Source organism: Canis lupus, chromosome 14, assembly GCF_048164855.1.
Source record: "Canis lupus baileyi chromosome 14, mCanLup2.hap1, whole genome shotgun sequence".
Classification (NCBI taxonomy): domain Eukaryota; kingdom Metazoa; phylum Chordata; class Mammalia; order Carnivora; family Canidae; genus Canis; species Canis lupus.
The window spans coordinates 37699511-37716390 of record NC_132851.1 but is presented as its reverse complement, the minus strand read 5'-3'; the positions used below and the strand labels follow the sequence as shown (position 1 = coordinate 37716390).

Genomic DNA, 16880 nt, shown 5'->3' with positions numbered 1-16880 from the left:
CAATACAGAATTGATCACAGAAGCATGCGTGTGTCTTTGATCTTCATGATTACTAAATGCACAAAATACAAATACGTTGGAGCGGCATGTCTTAAAGAGCTGAGTGGGGGCGCAGTTAAAGGAATTAGGGATCTGCCCTTGCTGCTGGAACATTCCCTGAGAGGAATGCCTCCTGCTGGTGGGGCCGGAAGGGAAAATGAAGGCTGAGGCTTCCCCCACTGGCCACAGCTCAGCCAGTCGTGTCTGGGACCTAGAGATCTAGAAATTCGGTCTCAAAGGCATCCCACCTGGGAACCAACCCCAAAAGTGCTTCTGCTGAGTTGTGTCACTGCGCCCAGTGGGTGGAGCGGTAAAGAGCATTTGCCACTTCGTTAAATTATGACATTAAATGCTGACCCAGGTTTACTATTTAATTGCATGTTTCCTAGACTTAGGTGGTTAAAGGTCAGAAGATGATGCATCTCAGGAACATGTATGTTTCAGCCAGGGGGCATTGACTTTTTATTTGGTCGGATTAAAATTTAAGCCCATAGTATTGTGCCTTGAGTTACATTTTAATTTTCCAGAAAGATGTGTTAGAAGCAGAAAAGACTGCTTGGCTGGGTGTTGGATTCCGAAGAGGTTTTTGTCAAGCAGGAATCCGGTGAGCCTGCTGTGCTGGTCTCCTTTCTGGAAGCTTTTTCGAAGCAATAGTCCGTGTGTTCTGTGAGGAGGAGAAGGGTGTGTTGTTGGCTTTCCTCTACTAGGGTGAGGGCTCTTGGGGTGGGTGAGAGGCTCCTGGGCTTGCAGAGGCGCCTGCCTGCTTGGGGTTTGCAGAGGTGGGGCCTCTCTCCCTGAGAAGCCTGGATGTGTACCCTGAGAACTTCCTCAGACTCAGACTGTTTGAAAGCCCTGGGCTGGTCCTCTCTCAGGCGAGCTGGAGATGCTCTCAAAGCATAAGCGTTTACTGTTGTCAGCCCAGAAACAGAAAGTGCCTTGGATGGAGAACTGTAGAACTTTGTATTACCCGGTGGTTTTATGATGCACAGGGAGGCTGCAAGTAACAAGGGGTCTCTGGCTTCATCCAGCTTCGTAGGGGAAGAAGGGAAGCCACTGGCCCAGCTCCTGGGATTTTGGTAATGTGTGCTGACCCCAAGTTTTATCTGTCTTCTGTCCTCGGGGCCGGCTGTGAAAGAATGCACTTAAGAATGCCTCACCACGAATTTGGATTTGTAAATATTTGGGGACAAGTCAGGTCCTTAGATTGTGAGGCACTACCTTTGTTCCTAGAGTTAGGTAGAGATAGGAGCTAGTTTCAAGATCAGGTTCTAGGAGCCCTGTGGTTTCCCCTGACCCACCCTGGTGGGGAACAGGGTGGGACAGACCTCCTGTGGACCCTCCATTGATCTCTCAAGCACAGACCCTTGTTTACACTTTATTAACATTTGGGGCCTTGATACTGAAATCAAGCTTTCAGGCTCCTAAAACAAAGGCTTGGGCTGCTGAAGGTGAACAGGGGCGCCCAGGTGACCCCGCACAGAGGGGTTCAGTTCTAGAAACCCTGCAATCACCTGGGGCCCAACTCAGATGCCAGTCTGCTCCCAGGCAATCACACTGTGCAGAGCTGGAATAACAGGCACTGGTAGTGGTTCTTCGAGCGCCTTCTCTAAAACCCTTTGCAGTAGTTCAGAGGACAAAATCCTCCCCATCAGGCCCTGCACACCACCACCCTCTGCTGGATGGAGCCCGAGCTTCTGGGCGGCCTCTCCATCGTCCTTTAGCACTCGGGTGTGAGGGAGCTCAGATCTGGTGCGGGATGGATTCTAGAAGTGAAGCCTTGGGGTATGGAGTTGCAGCCTGAAGCTGCCTGGTTGTTTGCTTTACCAGCATGGGCCCCGGCGAGCCTAGTGGGACAGGGAAGCTGAACGAAAGCTCAGAGCTGTTTCAGACGTGTCTAGCTCATTCTTGAATTATTCAGATGTCTAAAGTGTTTTTTTAATTCTTAAGGGGGAAGGGAGGGGCCCTGCACCTTTTATTCAGCAGAAATGTCGTAGAGCCTGGCGTCCTGTGGGGTGCAGGGACCATTTACATCCCCGGCTGGGCCATCCCTGGCTTTGTGACCTTGGCCCAGAAGCAACCCACTGCTCTGAGCTTCAATTTCTGTGTTATAATCTGGGAAGCATAATGAGTATTTGTTCCTGGCAAGTAGCAGACCCTGAGAAATGATCCAGGAGGCCAAGTCCTGTGCAGAACACTCAGCCTCATTCTCTGCACAACCCAGTGATGGCTGCCTGTTACTACCTGCCTTTTACAGGGAGGAAAAGGAGGCACGGAGATGTTAACTAACTTACTTGTCCAAAGCCACATACAGTACGTGGCTGAGCCTGGAGGTGAGCCCTGGGACCCACGCATGGGGTACCGGGCCCCAGAGGTGTAGCACGCCTCCACCCGTATGGAAAGCTGGGCTTACAGGTGTGTCGAGAGTCTCTGTTTTTGCAGTTTGGGGTATCAGTGTTTTGTCTTGGCTTAGTGCATATGAAATATCGGTGATGATGTTTAACAGAAATCAGATGCAAAATGAAATTGGGACCATGTATTCAAGTGAACTAGTCGCTTGAACTAAGTAAGAAGAGACTGTGCTTTCTGCAGTATCCCGGAGGACGCAGGTGAATGGAAGCTTCCAAGGGGGGGGGGCGGGCGGTTACCAGTCCTCGGTTAATTCCTGACTGTTTGAGCAACCTCTGCAGAAGTGAGGCTGTGTGTGCACCGATAAGAGTCCTGCCGATGGTGTCAGTTTGTGGCTGCAAAGTTCAAATAGGTTTTTGATGAAATCTTGTGGCTCTGTGGGAGAGAGGGAGCCAAGTAGATGCAGGCCGTGGTTTCTGCCTGCGTTTGATATGGTTTTGGAAAAGGCTTGACAATTTTAATATGGATTTCCTCGTGATCCCCTCAGAACCTTGTCTTCCTGGCGTTTTATTCTTGCCCACAGTTCTGCCTCGGCTCGGAGCCCTCGGATGTGGACTGGGATCGCAGGCCTGCCTCCCCGCAGCACCGCCCGCTCCCCACCAAATGGCTGGCTGTGAGGCTGCGGGCTGGTCCTCTCCGCTCTGCGGCATCCCTTCCCCGTGCGGTGGGGGTCTGCGGTGCCCTTGGCTTGAATAACCCAGTTAGGGGCAGGGGACAGCTGTGATGTTCACACTTTGTAAAACACCAAATGGATTGTATGGAGAAGAATCTGGATTTACTGAGGCCATCGCTGAGCAGAGCATGTTTCCAGTAGAGTGTGGTAAGCATGGGGGGGGGGAGTCCTATCTGGTGAACTGAGTCACCATTAGACGCCAGAGGCCCCGCACTGTGAGTGCTGTTGGGCTGGGCCTCCTCTGGCCTCTCTGGGTGTTGGTGGAGTCCTCATAGCCCCATGGCAATCCCGCGAGTGTCTTGGTCTCAGATGGGCACCTGCGAGTAGGAGCCATGGGCCAGGTTCTGTTGTCAGGTGCCATCGTGATTCACAGTTGACTTCTGGATTTCTCTGACCGCTCTGTATGGAAGCAGTAGTATCCACATTTTATAGATGAGAAAATCGGTGCCTGGAGGTCTTCTGGTCCCTGCCTGGGATTTTCTGACTGAATGCTCTGCTAGGAGACATACGAGGGACAGTGGGAGATGCTTACGGAGTTTTAGCATAAGCAGAGAGGGGCCAGCTGAAGATTAGTATGTAGACAAGAGTGATGATGTTCTTCCAACGCGAAAGATAACTAGTACCATCCATCCTCAGGCAGGGCTCCTCAGGGAGGGCTTCTTGGAAGTGGAGGCCCATTTAACTGGCTTAGGGAGAAACTAACCTCGATCCCGGGGCCTGAGGATGTGGTTCCTGCTTTGGCCTTGACGGGCTGGTGGCCTGCACTGTCGGGGAGTGGCAAGGGCTCGGGGCCAGGGCTGGACTGCGAGGGCCCCCGATGCCCTGCTGGCTGGTGTGGAGTCCTTGGACCTCTCTCAGAGCCGTTCAGTTTAGGAGATGTGTCCCAGCTCAGTGCCTAGGCTGTATGTGGTGAGTGGCACCCGCGTGAGTGCCCTGGCAGCTTGTGGCTTGCTCGGTGGGACGAAGACTCCTTCTGCGCTTCCTACACCAAGGTACACGCGGCTGCAGGTAGACCACTGCCAGTGTGTGCCCTGCCCTGGCCTGCCCTGCCCAGCCGCTTTCCCAGCCTCACGGGGGGAGAGGGCCTGTGGAGCTGCTGGGGCTGGTCGAAGCCTGTGCAGCACCCACCCTTCTGGACACCTGCGGGGCTACTGATGGAAGATGGGTGCTTTGGACCAGCTGTTTTTTGCATTCCGCTGCAAGATAACAGGTGGAAGGGGCCCAAGGAAGTGTTCCATTGGGCCTGACTTCTGAGCGTCCTGTAGTTTTCACACACGGCTTCTGATAACTCGTCTTCTGACCACAGAGCTGTTTTAAGTTTAAATGTTATCTCCATTTTTAAAATGAGATCTTCTTGTCTTTATTGATGGGATCAAGGGACTGGCTGCTGGTCATACACTTGGAAGGCCGTGCCCCTAGGAATTCGGGCTATGTGCCCTTGGACCATACCTACCAGCTGGTTTGCGGGGGAGCAGCTGAGGCCAGGAGCAGCAAGGAGGCCAGGGCCACTGGAGACTGGACCCTGAGGGCTGCCTCCCTCAGGCACTCTGGGCCTTGAGAATCATTCATTAACCTGTGAGCCCCAGGACCTCCACCCAGAAACAGGAAGAGGGTCATGGGCCTGTGTCCTAGGCTGCCAGAGGACCAGCGGGGCTTGGAGTGTCTGAAAGCCCCGTGAGCACCTGCATGCCTCCCATAGCAGGTTCACAGTCCGTGGCCCGAGTTTCCTGGCACTTTGTGGGGGTGCAGTAACCAGGTCACTGTCTTCACAGTGCACAGCTCATTCGCATCAGCCCGGGCCCACATTTCCAGTTGACATGCGGGGGGGTGCCTTTGGATTCCATTTCCTTTGCATTGTCCCCAAGGAACTGCGCATGCCGGTGTCTCCTACCCATTTTGGTGACTCCTAGGTAGTTGGGGCCCTTCGGGCGTCCAGGCCTCTGTTCTGAAGTGTCTGGAATGCGCTTACCCATCTTACCTTGCCTCTGAGAATCCCTTTTGAGACCGATGGTTCTCATCTTGATTTGATAACTCGAGAATCACCTTCTTAAAGAGTCACTTCTTTATAACTCCGCAGAGGTTTTGGTGTTACTATTGCCAGCTTCTGCCCCTGTGGTGACTGCGCATGTGTGTCCACGTCATGGAGGGACATCGGCCACTGGATGTATCATGTCCTGTTTGCAGGAAGAAGATGGGCATCGCAACTAGAATGGTGACTGTTAGGGCCAAACAGGGGTGGGCAGGTTAAGGACACCAGCAAGGAAGGTGACACCCCATGCTGGGCCCAGGGGCTTGTGAGAGAGGGGGGCTGCTGGAGAGAGGGGTGGCCTTCTGTCGAGGGGCCTTGTCAACTAGTGGTGAGCCTGGGAGGCCAGGGCCTGCTTTTCACTGCACTTATCCCTGTGTCCTGCTTGGTTGCGGTGGTGGAGGGGGCATGGATGTGTAACCTGGCCCCGGGCATGGTTCCCTGCTTCGTGGGAGCTGATGCCTATGGGTTTATAGTAACTTGGGATCTTGGTAAGGGGGGGTGGAAGGAAGGAACTCGGTTGGCCAGCTTAGCTGAGAAACCCAGGCCGAGTGGGCTTTGGTAGGTCCAGAGGCCGCTGTGACCATGCTGCCTGGGCCACGTTCTCTTTTCCTGGGCTTGGCTGGTTTCCAGTTGTCTGCCGGGTGGCCTTGAAGCAACTTGAGGGCAGTCTGGACCTCTCTGTGTATGTACAGGGGGAGCACAGTGAGCAGATGGATGAGGGAGGAGGGCCCTGGTTAGATGGGGTGTCTGTGAACTGTGGTCCCACTGCCCAGTGTCTGGTGACACTGGCAGCTAGCTCTCAAGCCAGACACAGCAGAAGGAGCACAGCTGTGCTCTGGATCTGAGGGAGAGAGTCGATGCCCAGACCCCTAGTCTAAATGCAACATGCATGTGATCCATGCAGATCGCATGAAGGTTTTATCTGGAGCCTGGCTCATATTTTGGTTATGAAACGTGAGAGCGGTGGTTCTGCTTGCTGGCCTGGTTTACCTTGTCCAGTCTTTACCTGGCTCTGTCTGTCCTGGGTTACTTTTCAGGATGAATGAGCTAACAGTGTATACAGGAGGTTCAAAACAAGCTCATCATCACCCTCACGAGCCAAGTACGTAACATTTATTTACCCAGAACTCCCCACTCCAGACACTGTGGCCTGACTGTTGGAGAGAATGACAGCCGTTTTACTTGCAATGGTTCATACTTTTGTCCATTCCTTTAGGATTGGTTCTAGAAATTGTGGTTTGGCCTTTCTGATGTCCCCAAATGTTGAATGAGCTCTAGAAAATTCTCAGCTCTGGCCCTTACAGTTTTTTCCTAAATTTGGAATTTGTCTCTCTAGTTTTGTTTCTATCTGCCCTTGTCCTCCCCACTTGTATGAACCTAAACTGTCCAACTGAATTCTGAAGGAAACTAAAAGGGAGGGCTGGCTTTTAAAAATCAGGAAAAGCTGATGCAGTAACTTGTCACAGCAAAAATATTTTTAACCAGCTGTATGACCATGGATACTTCCCATTTCTAACTGGGGTAGTGCTTAACCTTTTTTGGGTCAGGGATTCCTTCAAAAATCTGAAAGTTGGACCTTTCCCACAAAAATGCCAAAAGACACCATTTAGTGTATACTTTCTGGGTCTCCACACCACCCATCCAGGGATGAACCCTCTCCACACCCCATCTCTGGACCTCAGCTACGGAAGCCCCGTTCTGGAGCCAGGGCTGCAGACTCTGCAGGGTGGGCTGCCTGGTGGGTCTGAAATCCCGAGGGGGCGCCGCTTGGCCGGCCGGCCGCCTGAGACCTGCATTTGTTGGCTCCGGAAGCAGGCAGGCTGGCGCTGTCCTTGGGCTGGTCTCTCCCCCTGAGGAGTGTGCTGGAGATAACCCCCAGGGGTGGTAGTTGGCTGTGCTGTGACAAGTGGCAGCACCCGGGGACTCTGAGCACGGTCTCGTGCACTCCCGAGTGTCTGAGGTCCGGTATGGCATTTGGCCCCCCGGAGTGGCTGTTGGAATCTCTTCTGATGGTGACATTGGGATGCTCCAGTTTACTTTGTGGGGAAATATAGGGTAGTTAAAATTAGCAGCGAGAGAGTCAAGTCAAGGTTGTCTAAAAGAATTAAGCAATGTCACATTGCGATAAGACTGGGGAGCGGCTGGGTGGGATTCCTCACTCCAGGCCGAGCCCCGGTGGAAGGGTCAGGCTTGCAGCAGCACGTGGGACCTGGGAAACGAGCCACCCGCTTAGACCTCTGTGTTCACCCCATGGCCAGCTGCGCACTGTGGCATAGAGAGCGCCCTGGACTTAAAAATACAAATTCATTGGAGGTCTTATGATGTTGGGTTATAATGGAGTATATACACTCTAATTATTAGGTAAAGTTACGACGTCTGTTTTTATTTAACTATATGACACAACGTACTCTATATAATAGTCATGGGGTGCTGTTGTGTCTGATGCATTGTAATACTGTATCATACAGCATAAGGTCTCATCATAACCTAGATTTTGCTTAATTAAAGTTCTTGGTGAGGAGGACATCTGGCTGCCTGGGTTCAAGTTCTCCACTAGCTCATTTTATTTTTTCTTTCTTTCTCCCTCGCTCTCACTCTCCCAGATCTTTAAAAAGAGAGAGAGAGGGATCCCCCCTGGGTGTCTCAGCGGTTTAGCACCTGCCTTTGGCCCAGGGCGTGATCCTGGAGTCCCGGAGTCCCGGGATCGAGTCCCACATCGGGCTCCTGGCATGGAGCCTGCTTCTCCCTCCTCCTGTGTCTCTGCCTCTCTCTCTCTATGTCTATCATGAATAAATAAATAAGATCTTAAAAAAAAAAAGAAAATCTAAAAAAAATAAAGATTGCTTTAAAAAAGAGAGAATGAATGGGGGAGGGGCAGAGGGAGAGGTTGCAGCAGACTCCCCAGGAAGCAGGGAGCCTGACATGCCGCTCCATCCCAGGACTCAGACAGTGACGAGCGGAAGGCAGATGCTTCACCCCACAACCAGCTCATTTTCACTGACGTGAGGGACAGTGTGGTTCACAGGAGGACTGTGATCCAGAGTCTGAGCCTGCACCACCAGGAATTCTCAGGACCGTTCCTTGTGCCCTGGGCCTGGTGGGCAGAGAAGGTTCTTGGCTGGCTCCTGGTTCACAGGAATTCTGGGGTCAGTGAGGGTCCTGGTTTGCCCTGACTCCCTGCTGGGCTGGAATACCCAGGTCTGATGGTTTTCTCTGCAGAGGCCACAGCCACTGGGGGCCCTGCAAGGCTCTAGCACGTGGCCACTCTCCTCTCCTCCGTTTTCTCTCTCCCATGGCGGCAGCCAGCCTCTTGGCAGAACAGGCTAGCTCTTTTTTTTTTTTTTTTTTTTTTTAAGATTTTAAAAATTTATGAGAGAGAGAGAGAGTGAGTGAGAGGCAGAGACTTAGAGGGAGAAGCAGGCTCCATGCAGAGAGCCTGATGTGGGATTCGATCCTGGAACTCTTGAGATCATGCCCTGGACTGAAGGCAAACGCTCAACCGCTGAGCTACCCAGGCATCCCAGGCTAGCTCTTCTAAGCTGGGAAGAGCCCAGAGTTCCAACTGTTTGTAAAATCAAGGTTTCGTATGCTTTAATCAAATAAGGAGAATGTGGCTTTAGTATGATCAGTTACTGATCATAGCAATCTGCTAACCCCATCTGTGGCCCTAAAGATTAGAATCCTATCTTAATGGGAAGCCACGAGTCAAATGTCATGTGTGTGACTTTACACATTACTCTAGTGGTCATGTATTATATATGGGAGGTGAAGTGAAGGATTCTTTTACTGATTTATTTTTTATGTATTTACTTTTTTTTTAAATTTTATTTATTTATGATAGTCACAGAGAGAGAGAGAGAGAGAGAGGCAGAGGCAGAGACACAGGCAGAGGGAGAAGCAGGCTCCATGCACCAGGAGCCCGACATGGGATTCGATCCTGGGTCTCCAGGATCGTGCCCTGGGCCGAAGGCAGGCGCCAAACCACTGCGCCACCCAGGGATCCCTGTATTTACTTTATAAAAAGTAATCTCTGCACCCAACTTTGGGCTTGAACTCCCCACCCCAAAAATACGAGTCCCAAGCCCTAGAGTCCCAAGCCCTACCGACTGAGCCAATCAGGTGCCCCAGGAAGGATTGTTTATTTTTTCTTAGGGAGCTTGCCTGGGGGAGGGGAAGGGGGAAGGGGCAGAGGGCAGAGGGAGAGAGTCTTAAGCAGGCTCCGCACTGAGCCCAGAGACCTCACGACCCTGAGATCATGACCTGAGCCAAAATCAGGCATTGGACGCCTAACTGAGCCAGGCAGGCGCCCCAGTAAAGGCCTGTGTTAAACTGTTTTTGTTCAGGCCTGGTTTTAATTTCTTGAGTTAAACAAACACGATCCTCTCTAGAGCCACACCTCCCATCGACAGCTGCTCTGCCCCTTCCAGGTGTGTGTGCGTGCCCCGGTGTGTGCGGGTGCCCCCGTGTGCACGCGTGCTCCTTCCCTGGGGTCAGCGCAGCCCCGGTTGCATCTCCAGGCTGCGGACCCTGATGTCTCGTGCGGCCAGGCAATTCTGGGTGCCCGTGTTGAGCTGCTGACCTCACTGCTCTGTTGGGACAGGGAGGGTTCCCTCCAGAAGTGAAGACCAGGACGGGGCTCCTGCATGTCTTCTGATCCCCTCCGCCTTTCCCAGCCTGGCAGTGACCTGGCGCTGGGAGGAAGCACCGTGTCTGCCGCGTGCCGGCCGCGCTTCCAGTCCCGCATCCTCTGCGCTGGACTTCGTGCTGCGGTTCCCCCTTCTGTAAGTGGGGCTAATGCTAGGATCCCCTGTGTCGGGGTGTTGGAGGGTTTGGTGCGTGCGTGAGCGCGCGCGTGTAGCATCTGGAGTCGGGATCGGCTCGTAGGAAGGACTCTCAGACTTGCAGCTAGTGAAGCCCCCACGCGAAGCCGTTTGAAGGTTTCGGTCTGCAGAGAGACTCTGCGGTTCCCGGGAGAAAGGGGGTGAGACCATGGGGGCGGGGAGACTGGAGGCAGCCCTCTCCTGTGCTGGAGGGGCAGGGCCAGGCTGGGCTGCGGGAGGCTGCTTGTCCTGGCAGGTGCAGCGGGATCAGGAGGGTGGTGAACAGACGAGGCCGTGCGAGAGCCCGAGGTTCTGGTGGCCGTGGTCTCTGCGTGTCAGCTCCTCCTGTGGGCGAGCCGGGCCCCTCGCGCTGTGGGGCACTAGCTCGGGGTTAGGGACTTGCCTGGGAGAGGGGGTTAGGGGAGTTGGAATTGTGGGTGCAGCGGGTGGGGTGGCGGTCAGAAAGGAGCTGCTGAGGTAGCCTTGGCTTGGAGTAGCCTCGGTGGAGCCCCGTGCGAGCAGGAGAGGGGGAGAGGATCCTGGGGGTTGGGGCCTTGGCACCTGTGTCCTGGGAGGCCCGAGCGCACAGGCTGGCCCAGCGTGGGGACTGCTGTACCTGCAGGACCCCTGAGGAAGGCGTTTCTGTTAATAGACCTAGCGGGTGCCTCAGGACAACCTCTTTAAATACATCGGTGTTTAAATTAAAATACATCAGTAACTTTCATATTTGTAGTTAACTGCCCTTAATCGGCTGTTCAGCCAGGTAGGCCTCAAGGCCAGCATCCTGGCTGGCTGTGGGGTGTTCCCTGGGGGGGCACATTTGAAATCCAGGGGTGCCATTAAGTGTTCATGAGGGGGCTTCGAAAGACCTGGAGGAGGGGGGCTGGGGGCATTCGCAGCGGGCTCTCCTTGCCTCGTGCGGAGGTGTGGGCTGTTGCCCTGTGGAAACACCAGCGCGCATCCAGGTGACCTCACCTGTCAGGCAGTCGGGGCAGCTGAGTCATGCTGCTGTAAATTATATCCGCAAGGAAAGGTTTGTTAGCTGCGGTTATGTCTTCTCCCTGTTAAAATTAGCCTTGAAGACAGAGTGAGGTGTGTTGAGTTTATAGCGCGTCTATTACAGGCTTCCTGCCGGCCCTGCGGGCCTTTCTCCTGTGATGATAGCGCCCTTGGTGTGTGGTTTTAAATCGTAGAATCGAAGCTCGTGGAGCGGAGGAGAAGGGACAGGTGCTTGGTTCACACCCGGCCTTTTTGCTGGTGGCCTGGAGAGGTTCGCGACTTGGGTCAGGGTCATGCGGTGCCTGATGCTCGTAGTGTCTGCTGATGAAACACTAAGGGGGGAGCCCCGTGGCTGACCGTGAGTACCCCGCTCCCTCAACCTCAGACTATTGCATTAACTTGGCTGCTCCCTGGAGGTGTGAGCAGCTCCTTCTCCTTTCCCCCATAGTCTTTTTTTTTTTTTTTTTTTTTTTCATTTATTTATGATAGTCACACAGAGAGAGAGAGGCAGAGACATAGGTAGAGGGAGAAGCAGGCTCCATGCACCGGGAGCCTGACGTGGGATTTGATCCCGGGTCTCCAGGATCGTGCCCTGGGCCAAAGGCAGGCGCTAAACGGCTGCGCCACCCAGGGATCCCTCCCCCATAGTCTTAAATTTTTTTTTTTTTAATTTTTATTTATTTATGATAGTCACAGAGAGAGAGAGAGGCAGAGACATAGGCAGAGGGAGAAGCAGGCTCCATGCACCGGGAGCCTGACGTGGGATTCGATCCCGGGTCTCCAGGATCGTGCCCTGGGCCAAAGGCAGGCGCTAAACCGCTGCGCCACCCAGGGATCCCTCCCCCATAGTCTTGAAGTGACTTGGGGAAGGTGTGGATGAGCTAGAATGCAGTGGTGTGTGTGTGGGGGGCGCTGCCGACAAGTGGCCCGCTCCGGAGAGCCTCCTGGTACCCTGGAGAGAAGGGGTCGTGCTCCCTTGGGGTGGGCTTCTGAGGACCCAGCTCAGGCATGAATGTGATGTGTTTTCAATGTGCCTTGATGGTGAAACACTTGCTTTTGAACTGTAACTGTTACTCCGTGTATGCTCCTTCGCCTTATTCTGGAAAAGATTTAAGACGCTTTAAGTAGACAACCGATTTAAGAGGCACTTGTAAAGATACTAGAAAGATGTGTTTGCAGGCTTGCCGCGCGCTTCCCTGGCTGTGCTTTGGCCTGTTCCTCACACGTGCGCACACACAACTGCCTCCAGACTGTGCTTCCTGGGCCGCAGAGGGAGAGCCTCGGTAAGGGCTGGCTGACGGGCCGTAAACCACCGCCGCTGCTCCTTTTCTGGCCCTAAGTCCCTTCTTTTTGGAGGGATCATGAGCTGAGACCCCAACCCCCTTGGGAGCCCAGTAGGGCACAGTTAGAGATGTTGGGGGCCTCAGTGCAGAGGCTCCCCAAAGGCTGGAGAAGGAGGATGTGATTGGGGCTCCCCAGTGAGCGGCAGCTCACCCAAGCCAGCACGGCTGCCTCCCCAGGATACGGTGTGTGTAGTCAGTGACAGAGGATCACTGTGGACTCTGGCGTCACTGGCCTGAGTGATCCCCTCTGGGACCCTCCCCTCATGCTGATGACCTTAGTGCTTTCCTGAGAAAGAGTGTCTTGCAGATGCCCAGCTTCAGGACTTATGTCAAAGGGATGTCTCCAGAAGTGTTGTAGGTGCTCCTTCTAGAATTATTGCTAAAATTCATTATTTAGCATCTTTACGACCTCTGCACAAAGACTAAATCTCAAGTTTGCACCTATCCTGGGCCTGAGAAGCTACCCGGGCAGGGGGCAGGGGGCAAGGGGCAGGGGTGGGCCCAGAAGTGTGCAAATCCCTGTGCAGGGCTGCTCCTTCCTCTGCCTCGGGCTTCCGTGCTCTGTATCGGCCTCTGATGGGTTTTCTGCCTCTGTCTGGTCTTGTCGGTCCTTGTTTCTGGGGCATTCTTTTGTACCCAGGGTGTGCACACCCTTGGGAAAGGCCTTACAGGAAGGTGGGCATGGATGTGCAATGACTGGAGCGTGGGCCTCACGGTCTGAAAGAGTGATCCGACTGAGGCAGGCTGCTTTGGTGGGGTTCATGCTCTGGTCTTCTGAAACAAGAGCTTCTGCAGATCAGTGGGGACGCTACTGGCCTGGGCTGGGCACAAGGCCTGTCTCTCCCCGGTGGGGACTCGGCACTGGGGGTGCTGGGGAGAGGGCAGTGGGGGCTGCCTGAGTCCCAGCACAGGCGAGGGCTGACTGTGGCATGAGGTCCCAGCTCTGCACTCGAGACCTGGAGGCCGTTGGGGTGCCGTGACCTGAGGAAGGCCTGCTGACCTGTTGAGTGGGGGTCCTTGCTTAGTGGCGGCCAGGACCGCAGAGGGGGCTGCGTGGGTGGGGAGCTGCTGGCTCCTTCCCACAGCCCAGGCCATGCTGGAAGCCACCCTGGAAGCCGTAGGGTGCAGGCAGGCCTGGAGGGAGCCTTCCTGCGGTGGGGAGTCCTGAGCCCCACACTCAGCCCTGATTCTGGGTCTGCACAGGCCTTTGCAGATTGCTCACTGCCTTGGAGCCGGCCTTGCTGGGTCGTGGGGGCCGGGGGGGGGGGGTGCTTTTCTCCCACGTGAGGCCATGCTGGGGACAGAGTCCCCAGGGTGGGGAGGGGGCTGGCACCCCGAGGACCTGGCTGGGGTGTGAGAAGCGCCTGCGGCCCCGCCCTCCCTACAGAACTCCGACAAACACAGGCCCACTTGGTGTATTGGATTAGGCTTTTATCCCCCAGGAGAGTAACCAAGTAAACAGAATAGAGTTTCTTTGGGCTCCTGGCCAAATGAGAAATATTTTGGATCTGGTGACCTTTTTCTTTGGGTCACTATTCACTGTGGAAGGTTTCGACCCGTATTGCATTTCAGAATAGGAAGAACGGCTTATTTTGCCGAGTGGCAAATAAGGAAAAGAATGAAAGTCTCTTGGAGTCTCTGCTTCCAGAGGCTCCCCTGGGAGGAACATTTTTATAGACACCAGACGTCCTCCCCAGCTCTGGCCAACTTTCCATGCCGCTGGCGGGGGCGCGCCGAGGGCCGGCCCCTCCTCCTGAGCCGGCGGCCTCGGTGTGCGGAGCCTGCACGGCCCGTGGAGCCAGGTCCTTCCCCCACAGCCACGGCACCACCGCCCCCTCGTCCCCAGGCCCCGGCCCCTGGCTGCCCGGCTTCCCCTGGGCTTGCGGGCTCTCCCCTAGGACTCTTCCCACATGGATCGCAGTCCTGTGTTTCCACAGTTGCGTTGCAGCAGGTCACCTAATCGAAGGTCGCGGTCCTAATTGAATTGCAGGGTAAAGTGCTTACAGGCGTAGTTAAAAGCCAGTGAAGAAAATCAGACTTAAACCATTGGTTTCGTTTTGTTGTTTAAAGATTAATTAATTAATTACTTTGAGAGGGGGCAGAGACAGAGACAATCTCTGACGGACACCCCTCCCCCCCAGTGTGGAGCCCGACGCGGGGCTCCATCCCATGACCTGGAGATCATGATCTGAGCAGAAAGTGAGTCGGACGCTTAACCAGCTGAGCCACCCCGGTGCCCCAACTTAAGCCATTGTTAAAGCAAGTCCATACTGTTCAGCATGAAAACATCCTGCCTGACTTTTTCTGTTGTTGTTACGTAGCATGTGCCGCAAAGGAGCGTGTTTGTGAGATGCAGCCGAGGCTCCAGCCCAGCAGCAGGTGTGCAGGGCTGGGGTGCACGGACACCCTCTGAACTACTGGTATTGGGGGCTGCCCTCTTCCAGTGCCACCCGCCTTCTATCGCGGGGACTCAGGTTTGCACATGCGGTGCCATGGGTCCTCTGTGGAGTGCAGTGCACGCAAGACTTGACCTGTGTCTCCGTTGCCACCTGTCCCCTGCGCCTTCCAGCCGCAGAGCTGCCACTGCAGGAAGATCCTCGAAGCCCTGGGTGCGGGTGGGTGATCGCTGAGTGAGCGCAGCCCTGCTCGTGCCCCTGGTCTGGTGGGCCCCTGGCACCGCCCTGAAAGTCCAGGCGGAGCTGGAGCTGATGCGGATGCCTGGGATGTCTGGAGCGGTTGAGACATTCTGGGCTGCAGTGTCCAGGGCTTCCTCCTGTGCTCTCCACTCTGCCTTCCTCTCCTGCCTCTCCCAGGGCCTATAGAGCTTTCAGGCGGACAGGGAATCCAGAGAAGAGCTCAGTGCCCCCAGCTTCTCCCAGCACACAGGCCCTTTGGTAGCCGTGGGACACCTTAGGCTTAACTTCTGAGAGGCTTTGCACAGGCCCAAGACGTGGGGTGTCATTTGGTGACGAGGTTGTGGGTTTAGGGGTAGTGGTGACTTTGGATGGATTTTGGATACAGCCAGTGGTAAAATAACAGCCATCCCAAGGGTGGTTGGGATTGATGCTTCCTACACCCATGCCCTTGGCCAGAAAACACCTGCTGGCCACCTGGCGTTGGGTATGAGGCAGAGGTGGGCCGGTAGCTCTGTGGGTTGTGCCCGTGCCAGCCTGCCCTGCTGGATTGGGTGTCAGGCTCCTGCACCTCTAGTTCCCATCTCATCCAGCTTGTCCCACTTGGAGACACCCAGGTGAGAAGTAACCCTTGGAGCTTTAGGAAGAAAGGACGCTAGGTCAGGCCCCAAGACCGGGGGCCGCTCATTCCAGCACCAGGGGAACACAGCAGACTCTTGTGGCCTTTCCTGGACTTCAGAAGCGTTGCCATCTGCAGGGGGAACCTGGCTGATGTTGGGGGTGGGTGGGAGGCTGTGGTTTGCAGTCAGGGCCTTGGACGCAGGAGGACTTGTGCAGGTTTGCTGTGCTTGAGGGGTGAGGAGGGCGAGAACAGAGGGAGCTGAAGGGGAAGGGGTGAGGGGCGGCTAGCAGGAGGGGCCAAGCTGGGACAGAATGTCCTGGCCGTACCTCGTGCTAGGGACAAGGCAGCCGGGAGCACCCAGTGGCGCAAACACAGTATAGGGGGTGCAGCCAGTGGGGGCTGGACTCCAGGAGGAGGGAGGGGCGGCCTGGAGAGAGGGGCCAGCAGCTGAAAGGGAGCGCTGTCCCCGGCCACTGGCAACCGGGCTGCCGTGCACTGTGCGGGCAAGTTCCTCTCGTCAACGGTGGTCCGGCAGCCCTGCCCTGGACACGTGGCCAGCTCTCAGGAAGGTCGAGGAAGCCGTGGCAGGGGGGACACCTGGGAGGGCAGAAGTAGTGTCAGCACTGGCTCTGCTCAGTGTCTCGGTCATCGATGGATCCCTGGGCCATCGGCCGTTTCTCCTCTGAGGTTCGGGTGGGGCTGGACCATCCCTGAGGGTCTTACCACCGCTGCTGCCCTTTGACCTGGAGCCTGTTATGTTCCCGGATGCTTTGTCGCCAAAGGAGTTTCAAAACTGTTCTCTTATTTGTCCCTTGAAGCCCCCACGGCTGACCTAGGTCACATTCTCCCTGTGCTGGTGGCCTCCTACCCGAGCGCCTGGCCCTCCTGCCGTCGTCTGCTGCAGGCCTGGACAGCACGTGTCCGCTCCCAGGCTCCCCTGCCGCTGGTCAGTACTGGTCCTTTGAGGGTGTCTCCCTGGGCTGAGCCCCTGCAGGGCAGGTCCTGCTGTCGCGGAATGCCCAGCACCTAGCACCGTCCAGGGTGGAGTGAGCTAGCTGTCCTGCTCCTGCGGAAAATCAGGTCTAAAACCCCGCGCCCTGCACTACCCCTGGACCTCTGAGTGCAGCCACCCCCTGGGTTGGTCTGGGCCTGCCTGCTGCCCTCTGTTGTCATGTGGGCCGCCTCCCCACCTCTGATACCCTGGGAGGGGTGGGGCGAGGGGGAGGGGAGGGTGTCAGGAGGTCTCACTGGCTGTGCCTTTAGGTGACGCAGCTCCTCTCCACTCCCCCCTCCCCGTTTGTAGGTTCCATGAAGGA

General features: G+C 55.4%; 1 protein-coding gene across 10 annotated transcripts in view; it reads left to right on the top strand.

The window, feature by feature from the left end:
* Positions 1-16880, top strand: part of SLC45A4 (solute carrier family 45 member 4) — an 82278-nt gene that overhangs the window by 5871 nt on the left and 59527 nt on the right. Inside the window, exon 1 of one of the 10 annotated variants that reach the window (XM_072774678.1) lies at positions 2428-2451. The exons of 8 other annotated variants lie outside the window; for them this stretch is intronic. The gene's annotated coding sequence lies outside the window, so the exon portion shown is untranslated. Of the gene's footprint in view, positions 1-2427; positions 2452-3002; positions 3266-16880 lie in introns of those variants that run through there. One more of the 10 variants, XM_072774676.1, reaches the window with a different exon arrangement.